Raw genomic sequence first — 20,033 nt, 5'->3', positions numbered from 1 at the left:
CCTTATTAGTTTGATGGCTAATTGCATGAATCCTATTGGCGGGATGAAATTTCATTTAGGTAAAGTTACCTAACCCAATTATTAAACTTAAGAGGGTTTATCAAAAAATTATTATTAAACTTAAGAGGTAAACCACGTTGTTTATGCACAAAAATTTAAGATTGCTACTTCCATAATATTTTCACAAACAAAATCCTAACCTATGTGATAAGTGTTATTACATGTAATTTGAACTCAATACTTAAACTATTTTTTTGTCTACCATAACAATTTGCCATTTAAGATTTATAAGTGTTAGTATAACATTTATCCATAAATTTTAACAGCACGATAAGCTTAGATAAAGATGGAAAAACACCCATAAGGGGAGGACACCTGTTTGATAAAAGTACATGCAAAGATGTCATTTCGTATCAAACTAGACTACATTGTAGTCCATGTAAATGAGCACACCTAATCAAACCCTACTTTACTTACACACGATGCTTCTATTTATACTGCCCCCACTACCATAGTATTCATAATCAAACCCCTCACCTCAAATATTCCTCACCATTGTTTGACAAGCTAAGTCTAAATTGTAGCTGCCTTGATCTTGACGCCCATTGCCCTCTCCATGCTTCAAACCATGGTGAGTCCTTGCTTCACTGTATATTCTGAGATGAACTTTTGGGGATGAAACATTCACATGTTGTGATTGGAGTGTTGTTTTAGTTTTTGCTACTTTGTTATGTTTTTTTTTTTTTTTTTGGTGAGAATGAAAAATTTACATGTTGGTCTGAATTTGTACTTGTTTTCAGAATAAGTTTGGATCGGGAAGTCTCAATTCTCAAGAGCCACCGTGAGTGCACTCCAGTTTTATTTTCTTCTCTTTTTTTGTTTTCACCCAAAAATCTAGAGGTTGGTATTTATGATGAGGTTGACAGTATAAGAGAAACAAAGGGAAGCAGCAACCATGGAAAGTGCAACAACAGAGACAACATAAAACATTTCAAAGAGCATGAAGATTCAGAATCAAAGAACAGAGAGAAAATTTCCTAAATGAGCTTTTTTTTCTTCATCTCTTTTCACTCACTCTGATCTTTCTTTCCCATTTTGATTTGAATTCTCTTGTGAGTTTTTATACTTGTTTTCAGCGGTTCAGCCTAATACCAGGATATGAACACCAGGGCATAAAGCAGAACAAATCAAGGAGGAGTGGGATAAGCAACCAATAGCAAGCAAGAATAAAAAGCAGCCCGAAACAGCCAGGCAGGGTAAATGTATAATTGTTCATCACGTCCTTGATGATCACGACTTTTTTTTTTTTTTTTATTGTATGTACCTGAATACATGCACAATAAACCTCATCAATTCATTCATGTGATGGTAGTATAAAAATGAAATTCAAGCAAATTTAATAATTATCATTCATGCACAAATTTAGAGGTCTTCTTCCACAAAATTTCCATGGTTTCAGTTTTTCACAAGTCTTCGGTCTTCAATTTTCCACTAGTCTTTGGTCTTCAGTTTTCCAGAAAATTAAAATGAGAATAACAAAACAATGAAAGCTTTCATACCTTAGAAATCCCTTGAGTTTTCACGTACTTTAGGCCGGTTTCTCCGAAAAAAAAATATATATGAAAGCTCTCATTGTTTTGTTATTCCCACTTTAATATCTAGAAAACTGAAGACTTCGACTTGTGGAAAATTGAAACCATGGAAATTTCGTGGAGGAAGACCTCTCAATCTGTGCATGAATGATAATTATTAAATTTGCATGAATTTCACTTTCATACTACTATCACATGAATGAATTGATGAAGTTTATTGTGCATGTATTCAGGTTCAAGCAATTAAAAAAAAGAAGTCATGATCATCAAGGGTGTGACGAACAAGTCGTGAGGTTGACGGTATAAGAGAAACAAAGGGAAGCAGCAACCATGAAAAGTACGGCAACTACAGAGGCAACATAAAACATTTCAAAGAGCATGAAGATTTAGAATCAAAGAACAGAGAAATTTTCCTAAATGAGCTTTTCTTACTTCATCTCTATTCACTCCCTCTGTTCTTTCTTTCCCATTTTGATTTGAATTCTCATGTGAGTTTTTATACTTGTTTTCAACGGTTCAGCCTAATACCAGGATATGAACACCAGGGCATGAAGCAGAACAAATCAAGGAGGAGTGGGATAAGCAACCAATAGACGGTGGTAGTGATTGAGAGTTCATTAGATAGAGATTTGCTATCGCTACTGCAAGTCAGGTCATGACTGATTTTCTTTGTGAGCGTGGAAAATTGAACTGAAGTCAAGGCGTCTTTAACTTCGGCGTGGTTTCAAGGGCCCCATCTGTGATTAAAACGACCTCTTTTTACAGTTTACAGTCCAATCATATGCAACTTGATATCAAATAGAAGTCCAACAAAAAAAAAGTGGAATGAAGAATTTTTTTTTTTTTTTTCCAAAGTAAAAGAGCAGTGTAGATTGAAGCCAATCACAAGAATACAAAGTCACAGGGATTGTACCTTGTAGTTTAAAACTTTAAATTGTCATGGGTTGCGTAGATATAGGAAATTATAATTTCTTCTAAATTTTTTTTTCTCATTTTTCCATTTTTGAGAGGTAGCAAATTATAGGAAATTTAACGGAAACCATCTCAAACCAAAAGCTAAATCCAAAGGGCCCTTGGAAGCTTAGTGTGCATCACTGCTGATTTTGTACTTGATTATATGAAAAGATAACAAAGTAGTTAGGCCAAAAAGTTTTATTAAAAAAAAATCTACAAGTTGGAATATTCTTAATGGGATTTGGATTTTGGAGTTTTTTTTTTTGTTTTTTTGGAAACCGGCCTAAAGTATGTGAAAACCCAAGGGATTTCTAAAGTATGTGAAAATTTTTGTGAAATGAGAATTGCGTGTCGTCAACATGTCTTCCCTAGTAAAAAAGGTAAGGTACCAAGTCAATTTGCGTGTTGTCAGGAGGAAAGAAGATTTAACACAACAAAAAAAGGAATTGACTGCAAAGACTCCTGCTCTTACTCCTATCGGAAGGAAGGATGACTGAATAAAGATGAAGCCAAAGACTTGGTAAATTATTGTGTTTGTCCAAAAGTAAGAGTATGAAAGCTCTTGTTGTTTTGTTATTCGCACTTTAATTTTCTGGAAAACTGAAGACCAAAGACTTGTGGAAAACTGAAACTATGGAAATTTCGTAGAAGAAGACCTTTTAATATGTGTATGAATGATAATTATTAAATTTGCATGAATTTCATTTTCATACTACAATCACATGAATGAATTGATGAGGTTTATTGTGCATGTATTCAGGTACAGGCAATGAAAAAAGTGACAAGAAACCTTTATCAATTCTCTATCTTTTAATTATTCTTTCTTAAAAAGGAATGTTTCATTTTTTTTTCATGCTTTCTAAAATAGGAAGGAGCTTTGCGTGAATGACTAGGATGAGCTTGATTGATTATTGGCTATGAGTTGGATTTCATTACAGGTTAATGGAAAAGATGAGGATCAGAAGAAAGTCAATTATTCATAATATGAAAATGATTTGACAAGAGATTTTATTTGAGATATGTGTAGCCCTAGCCCCCACAATGCATTACATCAAATAGAAAATCAAGTGATATACTTTGCGTGTGTAAACAATTCATAAGATCTACGGTCACCACAAAACAAATTATAGGAAATTTAACGGAAATCATCTCAAACCAAAAGCTAAATCCAAAGGGCCCTTGAAAGATTAGTGTGCATCACTGCTGATTTTGTACTTGATTTATATGAAAAAGATAACAAAGTAGTTTGGCCAAAAAGTTTTATTAAAAAAAAATCTACAAGATGGAATGTTCTTAATGGGATTTGGATTTTGGATTTTTTTTTTTTTTTTTTTTTTTTGTTGAGAAACTGACCTAAAGTATGTGAAAACTCAAGGGATTTTTAAAGTATGTGAAAATTTTTGTAAAATGATTGACAAAGAATGATTGACAAGATTTACAATATTAGCACTTACAAAAAGACCAACGGTAAGACTTATAAACCAAAAAACCCACTGGCTAACCGACCAATGGCTTATGGCTGAAATGTCAAATTTATTTATTAGGAATGGAAGGTGTTGACATACAATTATTTGTAAACATATTACAAATAAAACTAAGACACGTACATTTTCACGGATGAAATGTCAAATGTCTCCATCAGCTAATTTCTCACAAGAGGCCAGTCTAGGATACCTTTGTGCTGTCACAGCATGTTGATGATTTCCTAAACAACAAGCTAGACTCTAGCTTAAGAACCTGTTAGAAATTTCCATGGCTAAAGCTTTTTTTTTTTCCATCTAAAAAATTGTGTCGGTGGTAGTAGTAATGAATAAATTGCAGAGTACTGTGTGATTGAGATTTGAGAAGTAACTTTTCTGCAGGTAAGTTGATGAACTTGGTTGTTGAATTTGCACATGGAAAAGACGTAACAAAAGGATGAACCAAAACAAAACAAAAAAAAAAAGCAGAAAAAATAAAAAAGAAGAAGACGAACGTAAAGAAAAGGATGAAAAAGACAAAAGGAGAGAAGATGACAGAACCCAAAGAAAAGAACGTTGCAACTTGTAATGGAGTATTTCAGTAGTAGAGCTTCTAGAAATTCAAATGAAATTCTTACCAAGTGTAGGCAATGATGTTAGGAAATTCGTAAAGAAAAAATTCAAGAGTGAGAGAGGCAATGCTTGATTTTAATTTTTCAGTGATTGTTAATTTCATATCAAAGACTTCAAGACACTCTTTTTAAATTTATTTATATTTGAAAATACATATAAAAAGAAATTTAATTGCTAGTAGTAACTTGACTATATATTCATTTTCAAATTCCTTCGCGGATGTAGTAAATAGGCTATCGAAGGATTAACATTTCTGTATGTTTGTGTTTCTCAAAAAAAAACATTTCTGTAACTATTATGAATATTTGGAATAAATATTATTAACTTTCATTACAAACAACAAAACTTAGCATAGCCAAGTGGTTGATATTTAACTTAACTAATCCAATATGAGAGGTTATGTTCCTGACAAAAACAATCACATCCAATTTTTAACCAAATTTTCTCACCTCCCTCCACTAATTCTCTCTCCTTGTGGGTCCCAAAGTTTTTCTAAATTTCAGCAACATGGTTGCTGAAATTCCAAATTCCTATATTTACAGTTCCTTTCGGCAATTAAATTGTCACAATTGCAATTTTTTTTCTTTCTCTTAATTTTAGCAATGGTATTGTTATAATTCTTTTTTTTTATTGATCACATCATGTCTCTCTCCTAATTTCAGCAATGGTATTGCTACAATTCTTTTTTTTCTCATAATTTTGGCAATGGTATTACTGAAATTTGTATGTCTCTTCATTTTCCTAAATAAGTTTGAACAATGCTCATATTACAAATAAACATCATTTTATACAATATTCAACCAAAAGACTCCCTGCTTTTAAGCAATTTATGTTTTCACTTTGGATTTTTGTAAAGGTACCCCTTTCATAAGAAAAAAAAAAAAAAAAAAAAAGACCACAAAGTCAAGTTTTCACATTAGCATGGGCCGTCCAAGATACATAGTCACAAACCACAATGGTAATATTTTGAAGCATTCTTCCCATTTGAATGGGTAAGACTTGGCAAAATTTTAGTAATAAATAAAAAAAGTAATGCCAGTAGCAAGTCCAGATGAGAATCAATATAAACTTCACAATTAAGTTATTATAAAAAAAATGTTGTCAAATTTTTTTTTGTCTACATAGTATTACTCATAAAGATATAGCAAAAAAGATCATAATCAATAAAATAATGAGTGGGGTGACACTCGCTTATTAGTGTGATGGCTCATTGTATGAATCTTATTGGCTGGATGAAATTTCATATATTGGCACCTCCCTATGCACAAAGTGTTTGGGGGTCTAGAGGAAAAAGAGTTCGAGCTGTGGAGTTAACAGCATGTTGTAATTATCTCTAAAAAAAAAAAAGAGGGTTTATCAAAAAATTATTATTAAACTTAAGAGGTAAACCACATTGTTTATGTACAAAAATTTGAAATTGCTACTTCCACAATATTTTCACAAACAAAATCCTAACCTAGGTGATAAGTGTTATTGCATGTAATTTGAACCCAATACTTAAATTATTTTTTTATCTACCAGTAACCGCCAATAACAATCTACCATTTAAGATTTATAAGTGTTAATATAACATTTATCCATAAATTTTAACAGCACGATGAGCTTAGATAAAATGGAAAAACAGGCCTCATTTGGGAGGAGGGAATGGAAATGAATGAAAATAATAATTTTAGAATATTCTTCCCTTCCCTTGTTTAGGAGTTTTAATGGAGAGAATGGAAAGTTCACTCCCTTGTTTGAGAGTTTAAGTGGGAGGGAATGGAATAAGTAGGACAGAACACTCATTCCTCTCTATTCCCCTAAAACCTCAAATTTTCATTCCCCCCGAAATTGAGAGGAACGGGAGAGAATTGAATTAGATTTAATGAATTTTTTACTAAAACTCTCAAAATACCCCTATATATTCAACCATTTATTTTAAAATAGGGGTCTAATAGTAATATTGTCATAAAATGATTCCATTTCATTCCCTCTATGTTACTCCCAAACAAAATTACTTATATTCCATTCACTTTTATTCCTTTCCATTCCTTTATTTTAAAACATCCAATCAAGGTTACTTAATTTCATTCTATTCCATTCTTTTCTAATCATTTCACTTACTTAAATACATTATATTCCATTGTATTCATTTCCATTCCTTTCCATTCCCTTATAATCATTCTATTCCATTCCCTTATGAACTCCCAAATGGAGTCTAAGGGGAGGACACCTATATGATAAAAATGCATGCAAAGATGTCATTTCATATCAAACTAGACTACATTGTAGTCCATGTAAATGAGCACACCTAATCAAACCCTACTTTACTTACACATAACGCTTCTATTTAAACTCCCCCCACTACCATAGTACTCATAATCAAACCCTTCATCTCAAATATTCCTCACCATTATTTGACAAGGTAAGTTTAATTTGTAGCTGCCTTGATCTTGGCGCCCATTACCCTCTCCATGCTTCAAACCATAGTGAGTCCTTGCTTCACTGTATATTTTGAGATGAACTTTTGGTAGTGAAACATTCACATGTTGTGATTGGAGTGTTGTTTTAGTTTTTGCGGTTTTGTTTTGTTTTGTTTTTTTTTTTTTTTTGTGAGAATGAAACATTTACATGTTGGTCTGAATCTGTACTTGATTTTAGAACAAGTTTGGATCAGGGAGTCTTAACTCTCAAGAGCTACCGTGAGTACACTTCAGTTTCATTTTCTCCTCTCTTTTTGTTTTCACCCAAAAATCTAGAGGTTGGTACTTTATGATGAGGTTGACAGTATAAGAGAAACAAAGGGAAGCAGCAATCATGAAAAGCACGGTAACAAAGGCAACATAAAACATTGCAAAGAGCATGAAGATTCGGAATCAAAGAACAAAGAGAAAATTTCCTAAATGAGCTTTTCTCTCTTCACTCACTCTGTTCTTTCTTTCCCATTTTGATTTGAATTCTCATGTGAGTTTTTATACTTGTTTTCAGCGGTTCGGCCTAATACTAGGATATGAACACCAGGGCATGAAGCAAAACGATGCAAAACAAAGCAAGGAGGAGTGGGATAAGCAATTAATAGCAAACAAGAATCAAAAGCAGCCCAAAACAGCCAGGCATGGTAAATGTATAATTGTATACTAACCACCAGCCAATTAATTTGTGTGATATTTCCTTTCTCTGTCGTACACATATTGTTTCTCTCCTAAATGCATACTAAAGTGGTGTTTGGATCCGGATGAAACTGCATTTGCGTTTTTTGCGTTTTTTTTTTTTTTTTTTTATCAGTGGCTCCCTTGAACAATGCATTTAAGCTTATGAACAGTAACCAGCATTGTTCATGCACGCAGATTACACTGTGCAGAAGACATTGTGCACTGTTCACGGGACCCACAACCACTTTATTCAGAAAAAAAATATTAACAATGGGTCTCACGGTACTATTTACAAATTTAAAAATTATTTTGCTACAGTGTTTTCAGTTTTCAGCAAAATAAATTGTATCCAAACGGACCCTAACACACAAAACATAGAGCATACTGACTCACATTTGAGCACTGACTGTTACACACCAGTGTGTGCGGCGAGCGTTCATCATGCACGCCAGTTGATTTCAAGTATAATTTTGAAATTGTTGATTCCAAAATTATAATTCAGGGTTGTGTCCAACAAACATTAAAGTTCACATTTCAACATACACATACATCAGAAAAAATCATTCTTCCACACACAAATTGGCAAAACATACGAACAACACACACACAATAAATCTTAAACCCATCACACACTTTCAATCACCCTATTCAAACCAAGCTAATTCAAAGTCATACCCATACAGATTTCCACACACTCCAGAAAAAACACCCAAACTTTTGTTCAGTTTTTAATATCGTTGTTCTGTTTTTAATGTTGTGGAAATACGTATTTGAGTGTTATAGAAATACGTGTCAAAAGTGTTATTATTTTTAAATACTAAAAACTGTTGTTTAAACACTAGTACCAAACAGCCCATTAATTGCCTAGGACCTCCAATAGGAGAGAGTTGATCTAGAATAGAGGTATTTTAGAGAAAATAGACTTAGGTTGGATTCAGTTTTTAGAGCGATGCCCGGTCTGCTAAGTCCAACCCATTCCGAAAACTAATGTTTAAAGACAAAGCCCTATTTTAAATAAATCTCAACCTATTCCCTCAACAAGCTCCTCACACTAATCCAGCCAAGCCCAAATACAAACTTAACCCCAGCCTAAAAATAAAACATAAAACGAATGAACCCCAACCCACACACTAAAATCCTCAACCCCAGTCTGTTGTTCATCAAAATTCCAAACCCATAACAACCAAGGCCGACCCACATTCAATTAAAAACAGCCCGATCCGATTAAATAAATACCCACCAGCCCGACTCAAACCCACATCCTCTTAGAACAGTAGTTGCCAACTTGCTATCAAGAAAAATCAGAAAACTTGCAGGGTCACAAGGAGTGGTTGGTAGGTTTCTAGATTATAACTAAACCCTCATTTTGTTTAAATACTAATACTATGCTTGGTCGATGCACAGGGTAATTTAAAAATATATGTAAATTAAAAATAATATTTTTTGTATTAAAAAAAAGAAGAAGAAAATATTTAACTTTACCAAGCTACAACGCAAAATAACAATAATTTCAAGACGTGTAATATGTACTATATAACTATAAGCACAAAGGGTTATAATTTACATCCTGTATTTATAAAATTGATAATGCACTATTTGTCCTCTTTTCCCAAATGGAATATTTTTTTCATTAGTTTTTTTTTTTTCACTGTATTAATTAGTTTGTCACTAACTTCCTGCACATCTCTTTTGCGGTTGGTTGAGGCAGGATTTTTCAAAGATCATTTTCAAATGACTGATCATCTTCAAATTTCAAAGATAAGGATCAGAAGTTTGAATTTCAATTTACTTTAGTTTTAGACTTTTAGTTTGAAGACTTAAGTGGCTGTTTAAATGTAGTTTGCCTTTTCGTTTAGATGTCCCTTAACTAGATTTACATTTCTTTGGCATTGTGTGGTTAATTTATGAGATTAAATTCAGTAAGGACATGGTGTAAATCCATGTTTTACCCCTCTAATCTTAACATGTTATATCATCTTATCACAAATTTAAGAATAAACACAACCAAACTCGATCAATTCTAATATCCATATATATATATATATATCCAACCAAATTAGAAATTTATTGAAATATTATTAAGATGTAACCAGTTCAGTGCAATGGAGTTATGGTACACTGGTACTCTTGTAAGTCCTAAAAATTTCTCAAGAAAGGAATGGAAGTAGCAAGGTAGCCAAAGTTTATTTTTTGATGTTTCAGCCATGGTTTTAAAAATCGGACCAGAGGCAAAACTAGATTTGCCTCCGATTCCCGGTTTATCTTGATTTTAGGCATTTATTTCTGGACCGAACTGCTGCCTATGAAATAATATAAATTCATACATTATTCCACTTTGAAATTATGAATTTACATTATTCCATATGCAGTAACCCTATGTTGAAACATCAGATAATGATTGATGCGTATGAGAAGGTTAGTCTCTTCAACAATGTTCATGGTTTTAATAATTATCATTCATGCGCATATTGAGAGGTCTTCTTCCATGAAATTTCCATGGTTTCAATTTTTCACAAGTCTTCGGTCTTCGGTCTTCGGTCTTCAGTCTTCAGTCTTCAGTAGGAGTCTTTGCAATCAATTCCTTTTTTGGTTCGGTTACACTTTCTTTCCCCCTCACAACACGCAAATTGACTTGGTACCTTGCCTTTATGACTGGGGGGAGACATGTTGACGATATACAATCCTCATTTCACAAAAATTTTCACATGCTTTAAAAATCCCAAGAGTTTTAAATGTTTCTAAGGGGAAAAAAAGTGATTAACCCTTTCTTTTTAACTCCAAAATCCAAATCCCATAAAAAATGTATGGTTTATTGAAGACTAAAGACCGATGACTTGTGGAAAACTAAAACCATGGAAATTTCGTGGAAGAACCAGGGGCAAAACTGAAAATTTCATGGAAAACTGAAACCAAGGTTAATTTTTTGATGTTTCAGCCATGGTTTTTAAAATCGGACTAGGGGCAAAACCGGATTTGCCTCCGATTCCCAGTTTATCTTGGTTTTAGGCATTTTTTTTCTAGACCAAACAGCTACCTATGGAATAATATAAATTCATACCTTATTCCACTTTGAAATTATGAATTTACATTATTACATAGGCAATAAACCTATGCTGAAACATCAGAAAATGATTGATGCATATGAGAAGGTTAGTCTCTTCAATAATATTCATGGTTTTAAAAATCGGATTAGTGGCAAAACTGGATTTTCCTCCAATTCCTAGTTTTTTCGATTTTGACCGGTTTTAGGCATTTTTTTCGAACTGGACTAGTAGTTGATTTTGACCAGTTGAACCAAGAATCGGCTTAGACCGACAAATAGTTGTAGTAGAATTGATCAACAAAGATAATAAGATTGGGAACAAGTTGTAGTAGAATTGATCAATATAGCTTCAATTAGGCGAAATCAATCCAATTATGTTATGTTTAGTTGGACGTTTATTAGGGACATTATAATCTAAATGGCATTATAATGAAACTTCAATGATTAAAATTAGGGATGATACTAGGGTAGGATGGGTTGTATCAATGTGCCTCATTCCTACCCTACCCTGTCCTCTATTCAGGACAAGGAAAACCCGTGCAAGTGGGCTTGGGATAGGTTGGGGATAGAGCGGGTTGGATGTATTTTTCTATTCTTAATTAGATGGCTTCAATATTAATAAAGTAGAAATGAAAGAGAAAAGACAATTGTGAGAGTGCTAAGAGAGAGAGAGAGAGAGACAAAGCGAGTGTTTTGGGAATGGTAACAAAATATGTTAAAATAAATAAATAAGATATATACATAAAAGATTAAATTATAGAAATATTAATTTTTTTTAATGTGATAGAAACATTAATAATGATATATAGTATTAAATAAAGCATATAAACTAAACTTAAGTACAATACCTTAGTTGTGATACATTACGTTGCAGAATGTGAAAGTGTCAAGAAGCAGAACACGTCTACTTCCAGAAAATTAGAAACAAAACAAGTTTGCTTCTGAAAAATAACATTGAATTCACAAGAGTTCCTTGAATCCACAAGGAGAAAGGGTTTAAAATCCACCAAAAAAAAAAAAACAAAAGTCTAAATTTTAGTTATTAAATAATTGTTAAAAAAATAATGAAAAGAAAATTTTATTTTAATTATTTAATTATTATTTAAATAATTAAATAATAAATAAAATCTATTTTATTTTAAAATAATTAAATAATAACTAAAATCTATTTTATTTTAAAATAATTAAAGAAAAGAAAAAATAATGATGTGGCTTTTTTTAATATTTAAAATGTTGACGTGACATTATTTAATATTATTTTATTAGCTACGTCAACATTTAACATGCCATTTATGCACTCTGTTTGCTATGTAGGACTTTTTTGTTCGAGGGTTGATGGCAGCGACTAAAATGGAAACAATTTTTTGTTTTCAAGGACTGGGGTAGGTGCAAAATCAAATTAGGAACCAAAATGAGAAATGACCCAAAATATAGGAACTAAAAGTGTATTTTCGCCTTGAATTTAATTATCCTTGGAAAATATAATACTGTTTGTAGTTTGTACTTTATTAGTCAATATAATTATATGTTTGGAAAATATAATACCGTTTGTAGTTTGTACTTTCACACAATCTCAAGTCCACATATTATTAGTTGGACGTTTATTAGGGACATTATAATCTAAATTCCAATGCTAATCAAGTCTCATACACACAAGGCCAATCTGTTGAAAGCTCCTCCAATGCATCTGCTCAGTGTCCTATTTCTAAGGCACAGTGTGAGCAATTACTTGCTCTTTTCAATTCTGGTATTGATCAAGGCAATGGTCATCATGTTGCAACTGTTAGCACAAGTGGTGCTGTATCTAGTGTGCTTTCTGGAGCTCCTAGTGTGTCTGTTGCAACTGGTGCACCTTCCACATCCATTTCATCTTCAAACAGTGTCAATTCTTCATTTGTTAACACCATGTTAGGTACAGAATCATTGCTTTCTTTCGTTCCTACCTTGAAACATTCAATTTTTTCTACCAAAGTAGTTGATAAGGAAGCCTTTCATGCCACTGATTGGGTCATAGACACAGGGGCTACTGATTATATGGTGCATTCTATTACATGTTTCACTACTATCACTGCTACTTTGAACACCTTTGTCAATTTACCTAATGGAGAAGTAGCTCCAGTCACTCATGTTGACATTGTCAAAATTTTAGAACAGCTTATCCTTCATAATGTTCTATGTGTTCCCTCATTCAATTTCAATCTTAGTTTTCATTATCATGCACTGCCCCAATTTTTGAAGAAACTAGGCCCTCCTACATTTGGTGCGCTGGATGGTACAATAAAAACAAGAAAATCCCAAAACTATGCAACTTAAAGCTTTAATTTCAAGTTCAAGGCACTGCATTATGAAAAAAAATCTAAAATATTAAAGAAAAAAAATTGTACGACCATCAAACTGCTGAATGTTAGAACTCGTGTCCATTGCTCCATCCTATAAAACATCCCTTCCCTTCCCCCATTTTACAAACTTTGTTCAATCAATTTACTACTTGGTCTTTTTTTCTTTTTCTTTTTCTTTTCCTAATTGGTCTTATTATTTTCTTCATTACTTGCCGATTGGGAATTTATGTTGTCTGTTGTTTTGTTTTTGTGCTAAGATGTGTTTAAACTTTAATTCTATGACACATAATTGGATTGTTTTGGTCCTTCTCTTGTTTTCAAAGAAGAAATAGAAAAGAGAATTCAAATGACGTAAAATTGGTTCAATGAGAGTGACACGTGCCTCTCTAATGACCATACAAATTGTATTTCTTTAAAAAAAGAAAAAACCAATAATGACCCTACAATTTTTTTTTTTTTCTAAATAAAAAAGAGGGTCTCCAGTGTGGACTCATCAATCCCACGCCACGTGACAGCAATAGATAATATCACATGTACCACACGGGCCTTGCTGGGGCTATCGCTCGAACCACTCCTCTCTAGGTATAGAACAAAAACTCCTACCATTAAGCCACACTCCGTATGGTTAATAACCCTACAATTTATGTGGCACTATACTTACGCTACAAATTTTTTTTTGGGAGTACATGTAAAACAGTTTACTAATAATAATATCTGGCTTTGGAATTGTAAACATATATACAAACTTCATGCCTTTTAGTAATACTAGTAAGTTTTCCGTGTGATACACGGATAATTTTGTAATATTTTATATAAGACGTTTTTGAAGAATATTATATTAAAATGAAAAAATAATCTAAATTTGAGTAAAGAAACATATATATATATATATATATATATATATATATTGAGATATTAAAAATTAGTTTAGTAACTTCACTGCACATTTGTAGCATTTTCAATGTAGTTTAATTTTTCTTTTTAAATCATGAAACCAAAAATAAATACAAAAAAGTAACAGGATCATGAAAATCAACTAATCTGTGTTGTGTTCATAGATTGTATACCATGAAATGAAAATATGTCCAACTCTCTTGCTACCTTCCACTAATCGATAATGCGACATTAATAAATGGTGTGAGCAAGTGCATTTGCGTGTGTCATATAAATGATTTAAAATTACAGTAAAAAAAATTACTCATAGAGATTTCAGCGGCTTGATAGTGGGGGGAGGCCAATATGAAAGAGGTGGCGGCCCATTAAATTCCTCTTTCTCTCTCTTACAAATGCTTTGTCAAAATCAGGTCTTTTATTTTAGTAATAGTGAAATAATGCGTTTCATTTCACTGTCCACAACATTTTTGTGTTTCTTTATCTCTCCTTAGTGCCTTACCTGGTTAGGTATTAGTATTAGTCCTTAATTTATTTATTTTTTTCTTTTGCTTTTAATACTAAAATGGTGGGTATGCTAAAAGACATGAAAAAGATAGAAATGTGTGATATAAGCTAAGACAATCAATGGGAGATTAATGAGATAACAGTAAAATATAAGTTAATATAAACTTTTGGGTAATAGTAAAAAATACTTAATAAAAAGAAGTAAAAAAAATGTTAAATGTAAAATTATAGTACCATATGACAAGACCTCATGCAAGAGTGCATGAGGACTCTGTTTTTTTATTTCTATCAACATAATTTTTATCTTTTGCTCTGCAAATTATGAATGACGGCAATAAAACAAAAAGGAAGCACTAACTCACTTGAAGTTAAATAGGGGAAGCACTTATTTTTATTGGAAAAAAATAGAAGAATGTGTTGGACTTAGGAAAGCACTAATTGCATATGCTACTTGTGATTATCTTTCAATGTGTTATGGTCTATTTGGATTAAGGGGAGTAGAGTAAATTTGACCCAAAATTAGCCTATTTTTAGTCAATTTTACTCTACTCTCTTCCACTCCCCCTCCTTTTGCTCTCAATCTAAATGGATCCTTAAAGCATTACGCTCCACCACTGGCAATTTATCTATACAAAAACAAAAGAAATTAACCCTAGACTTTTGCCTCTAGGAGTACGATCTCAATAAAAAGAGTTAATTTTTAACCATTTAAATAAGGTTAGCATAGTTTAGGTAATGCACTTTTGCTACAATTCTTATAAACATCACATTTAACTAATGGTTTTGAGAATGTTATACATATATTATAGCATAATTGTTATAGAATTTTGTTAGTAATGAGTTCATGGTAATTAAAAAAAAAAAAAAAACAGTAGAGGTTTCACTAGCTTGATTGTGGTGGGAGGCCAGCCAGCATGACGATGGTGGTGGCCCCTTAGATTTCTTTCTTTTTCTCTCTTGCAAATGTTTTGTTAATCTCAATTTTTTATTTATTTTAGTAATTGTGAAACAGTGTGTTTCATTTAACAATCAAAATATTTTTGTGTCTCTCTATCTCTCCCTTGTAACTTATTGGGTTAGTTATATTAGACCTTTTTTTTTTTTTTGTGCTTTTGTTTTTAGTAATAAAATGGTGGGTATGCTAATGCCTAAAAGACATGAAGAAAAAAGAAGGATATGGTGTAAACTTAGTCAATTAATAAGGTAACAATAAAAAAAAGTTGATGTGAAATTTTTGGTAACACTAAAAAAAATAAATTAAAAAAAGTAATAAAAAAATATTAAATATAAAATTGGAATACTACAAAAAAAAGAATAGTATTTTTTCTCTTTTCACGAGTGAGATTTACTTATTAAATTTATAATAAAATAACATACTCCATTTATTCATGTTTCAGAAGTTGCTGAGAATTTTTATGTCTTCCAATTACGTGGGTCAAAAAGCAACTCCTCTGACAATGTTGTTGGACCATTAAGACGACTTTGATTTTCTGGACTTTTAAAAGAGCGACTTAAATAAAAATCAAAGATAAGAAGAAAACAGAAAGATCTCACTTGATATGCATTATAGTAAGATCTGCAATAGCAATATGGCGCAAAGGAGAAGCCAAAATCAGGAAATCTGTACCACAAGCAAGGTCTCATATTGCTATACTCTTCCTCATCATGTCAGTACTCAAAGCCCATCTCGCCACTGCATCTGATACAATTTACCCAGGTCAATCTCTGGCACTGACTCAGACCCTTACTTCCAAAAGTGGAATTTTTCAAATGGGTTTCTTCAGACATGGTAAGTCTCTTGACTATAACCTAGGCATATGGTATAAAATGATAGCAGAGTTTGCAGTAGTTTGGGAAAAAGATTTAACATACTTAGGCTCGGAGCCAGGCCCTATGGCACTCGAACTTTCTAATGATGGACTGTTGGTAACCAAAAAAAGGAGTTAGTCATTATCTTGTCCATTATGAGTATGACTTTCTTTCTAATTTTCCCATAGGGGTAGGGGTGCTTCTTGACAACGGAAATTTTATCTTAAGAAGTAAATTAGATAATATTGTATTGTGGCAGACTTTTGAGGAAGAAACTGGTACGTGGCTGCCAGGGGCCAAGCTGTTGCTTGGTTTCAATACACTTACCAATGAAACAAAAACTAATTTTCTATGGTCATCTAATCGGCGGTTCTCCGCTGAATTAGAAGTAGAAGAAAATGGAACGGGTTCCTTGGTACTATATAATTCGGAATATTCTTATACATATTATTATCAAACTATATATGTTGGGAATCTGTCTTGGGGAGAATTGGCCAACCAATACATAAATGTATCATATGTTTCCAATGAGAATGAAAGCTATTTTATATACTCTGTTGTTTCCCCTTATAAATTCGCAAGAATTATTTTCAATGACGTCGGGGAGCTCACTATCTATGTATGGGCTGAGGATTTACACCAATGGAATTTGGTTTCGAAGGCACCTCAGCGACGTTGTGAGATTTGGGGTTTCTGCGGGGAGTATGGCATCTGCAATCAGCAGAATGTACCTCTTTGTACTTGCCCGATTGGGTTTAGACCAAGAAATTCAAGAAATTGGGACTTACATGACTATAAAGAAGGGTGTGTGAGAAGAATTCCTTTAAAGTGCTCAGATGACAAGTTCCTCACGATTCCCAACATGCGCTTTCCAGAATCCTTATACTATCTAGCAGTCAAAAATGTTGAAGAATGTAAACTAAACTGTTTAAGCAGCTGTGATTGTGTTGCTTACTCTTATAATAATGAATGTATAATTTACATAGGAACGCTTATAAATCTACGACTTCCTTTTGATAATGAGTTAGGTGGAGATTTACATATTCGCATTTCAGCATCTTAGCTAGCGGGAAGTAAAACCAAGAAATCAAAAAAGGCTGCTTGGGTAATTGGAGTTCCTGTTGTGCTCATTCTTCTCACTGGCATTGTATTGGCAATTATTTGGAGAGGACATTACATTGGTGTACCGGAAGAAGTAGAGTTTTCTTTGATTCTGTTCAAGTATCGAGATTTACGAAGAGCAACAAAAAACTTCTCCCAAAAACTTGGGGAGGGAGGTTTTGGTTCTGTTTTTAAAGGGGTGTTGCCGAATTCAACAACTATTGCAGTGAAGAAAATAAGAAGTCTAGAGCAAGGTGAGAAGCAATTCCGTGCAGAAGTTAGCACACTCGGAGCAATCCAACATGTCAATCTTCTTCGCCTTCGCGGTTTTTGTGTAGAAGCTTCAAAAAGATTTCTTGTCTATGATTACATGCCAAAAGGTTCTTTAGAATCTCATTTGTTCCAAAACGCTTCCAAGATTTTGGATTGGAAGACAAGATATCAAATTGCGATTGGGATTGCTAAAGGGTTGGCTTACCTTCATGATAACTGCAGAGATTGTGTCATGCATTTTGACATCAAACCAGAGAACATATTGTTGGATGCTGAACATAATCCAAAAGTGGCTGATTTTGGTCTCGCAAAAGTAATTGGACGGGACTTCAGTCGTGTGCTGACCACCATAAGGGGAACTAGGGGCTATCTAGCACCAGAATGGATTTCAGGTGAAGCTGTTACTCCAAAAGTTGATGTTTACAGTTATGGGAAGCTTCTTTTCGAGATAGTATCTGGTAGGAGAAATATGGACATGCTAGATGGCGATGATGAAGAAGAGATGTGTAACTACTTTCCAGCTCGTGTTGCAATTGCGATAAACAAAGGGGAAGACCTTCTGACACTACTAGATCACAAATTAGAGGGAAATGCCATCATGGAAGAGCTAACTAGAGCTTGTAAAGTTGCTTGCTGGTGCATTCAAGATGATCCAAGGGATAGAACAACTATGGGCCAGGTAGTTCAAATTCTTGAAGGAGTGATGCAAGTGGACGTGCCTCAAATTCCTCTATATTTCCGACGCCTTTTAGAAAATCCAATGGTAGTGATTGTTTCTCAAGAGATTGAGACTTCTTCAAGTTCATATTGATGGGCACAAGGTACTGTCTTTAACTGTCTTTACAATCAGTGCACTCTTTGTACTACACCATCGTAAGTATATGATAGTATATTGTAACACTTTACCAAAACAAAATAATAATATTTTAATCCCTTTTATCCTTTCTCTCTCCTCTGTCTCACACTCTTTCTTTCTCAACTCTCTCTTACCTTATCTCAAATTCTCAGTATTTCGTCTCTCTCTGACTTCTCTCGTCTTCCTCTCTATCTCTTTGGGGAAGGTGTTGGAGCTTTGGATCGGTTTCGTTGTTGTTGCAGCGGCGGTGAAGGAGAGAGTTTTGTGGGGACGATTGCGGAGGTGGCGATCGAGTTTCTGCGGCGGACAGTTGATGATGGTTTTGATTGAGTTTGTTGCGGCGGCGACAGAGGCGGTGGGTCTGAGTTTGTGGCAGCGGAGTCGTCCATGATTTTGAGTAAATTGTAGAGAGAGATTAGAGAGGAGAGAGAGAGAGAGAGATTGAGTTTTGTTGTGGCAAGATATTTTATAATGGGTCGGTGTTGTGGTTTACTAATTACTATAGTGAAGATGATGATGAGGAAAAAGAAATCTACTCTATAATATTTTTATAAAATTTTCACAACAAATCACAGGTGGTTAGTTATTATTGATTTAAATTTAAACTTAATACTAAAATTATTTTTTTCCCCAACAATAACAACCAGTAACAACCTATCACTTATAATTTGTTGTAAAAATATTATGGACGTATCATTTCTAAAATAAAATAAAATAAAATCTATTTGTGGAGATATCATTTCTTTACCTATTTTGCTATTTTATAAGGATGTTTGTCCATCCCTTGTCTAATGCTTTTATTGTTCCTTCTATGTAAGGCAATTTAAGATTGAAAGACTCCACTGTCCTTAGTAGCTAATGAGTCAAGTGCATCACCCCAGCAACAAAGAAGCCCTCACAAACAACCTTACCATAATACTTGAATTTTTTTTTTTTTTTTTAAATGATGGGGAAAACAATTTCCACACCCATAATGGCTCACATGAGCAAGATATGGAGCAAACCATTATGGATGTAAAAATAGCATTGCATTTTTTTGGGCAAAAAATGTATTATGAAGATTAATGTCTAAGTTTTCATGTGTTTGATAGCATTAAAAAATGTGGGCAAAAGAAAAGTCAAGTTGGTCAACATAAAACACAAACAAAATTTTGCATTGTTTACCAAAACTTGTTCATAGGTGTCTTTTAAAGTAGGATTTGTTTATCTTAGTTCTATAATGCTTATTTGTGCTCCTCCCTCACAAGAGAACCAACCAAGGAACGAGTTAAGCTAAACAGAAAATTGATTCGTTAAACTGACAAGATTTCACACATCATGACCAATTGATACAGTATGAGAGGTTTTCTAGAAAGTCTTTCAAAGAAGAAATGAGCGCTCTGCCCTAGCTCATACTTTAAATACTAACAATATTCTGAATAACAACTCAACCGATTAAAGCTAT

At 33.3% G+C, this 20,033-nt stretch overlaps 1 long non-coding RNA gene and 1 pseudogene across 1 annotated transcript; both read left to right on the top strand.

Moving 5' to 3' along the window:
- The first annotated feature begins 532 nt into the window (after positions 1–532).
- On the top strand, positions 533–1,303 carry LOC142606793 (uncharacterized). Its single transcript, XR_012839176.1, has 2 exons — positions 533–631; positions 801–1,303. It is a non-coding gene; the product is annotated as an uncharacterized LOC142606793 (long non-coding RNA).
- Positions 1,304–16,109: 14,806 nt separating this feature from the next.
- Positions 16,110–19,072, top strand: LOC142636927 (G-type lectin S-receptor-like serine/threonine-protein kinase At2g19130; annotated as a pseudogene).
- Positions 19,073–20,033: the final 961 nt, after the last annotated feature.

Source organism: Castanea sativa, chromosome 1 (genome assembly GCF_040712315.1).
Source record: "Castanea sativa cultivar Marrone di Chiusa Pesio chromosome 1, ASM4071231v1".
In the NCBI taxonomy this organism is placed as follows: domain Eukaryota; kingdom Viridiplantae; phylum Streptophyta; class Magnoliopsida; order Fagales; family Fagaceae; genus Castanea; species Castanea sativa.
The sequence above is the reverse complement of the archived record's forward strand: the minus strand, read 5'-3'. Positions and strand labels throughout refer to the sequence as shown.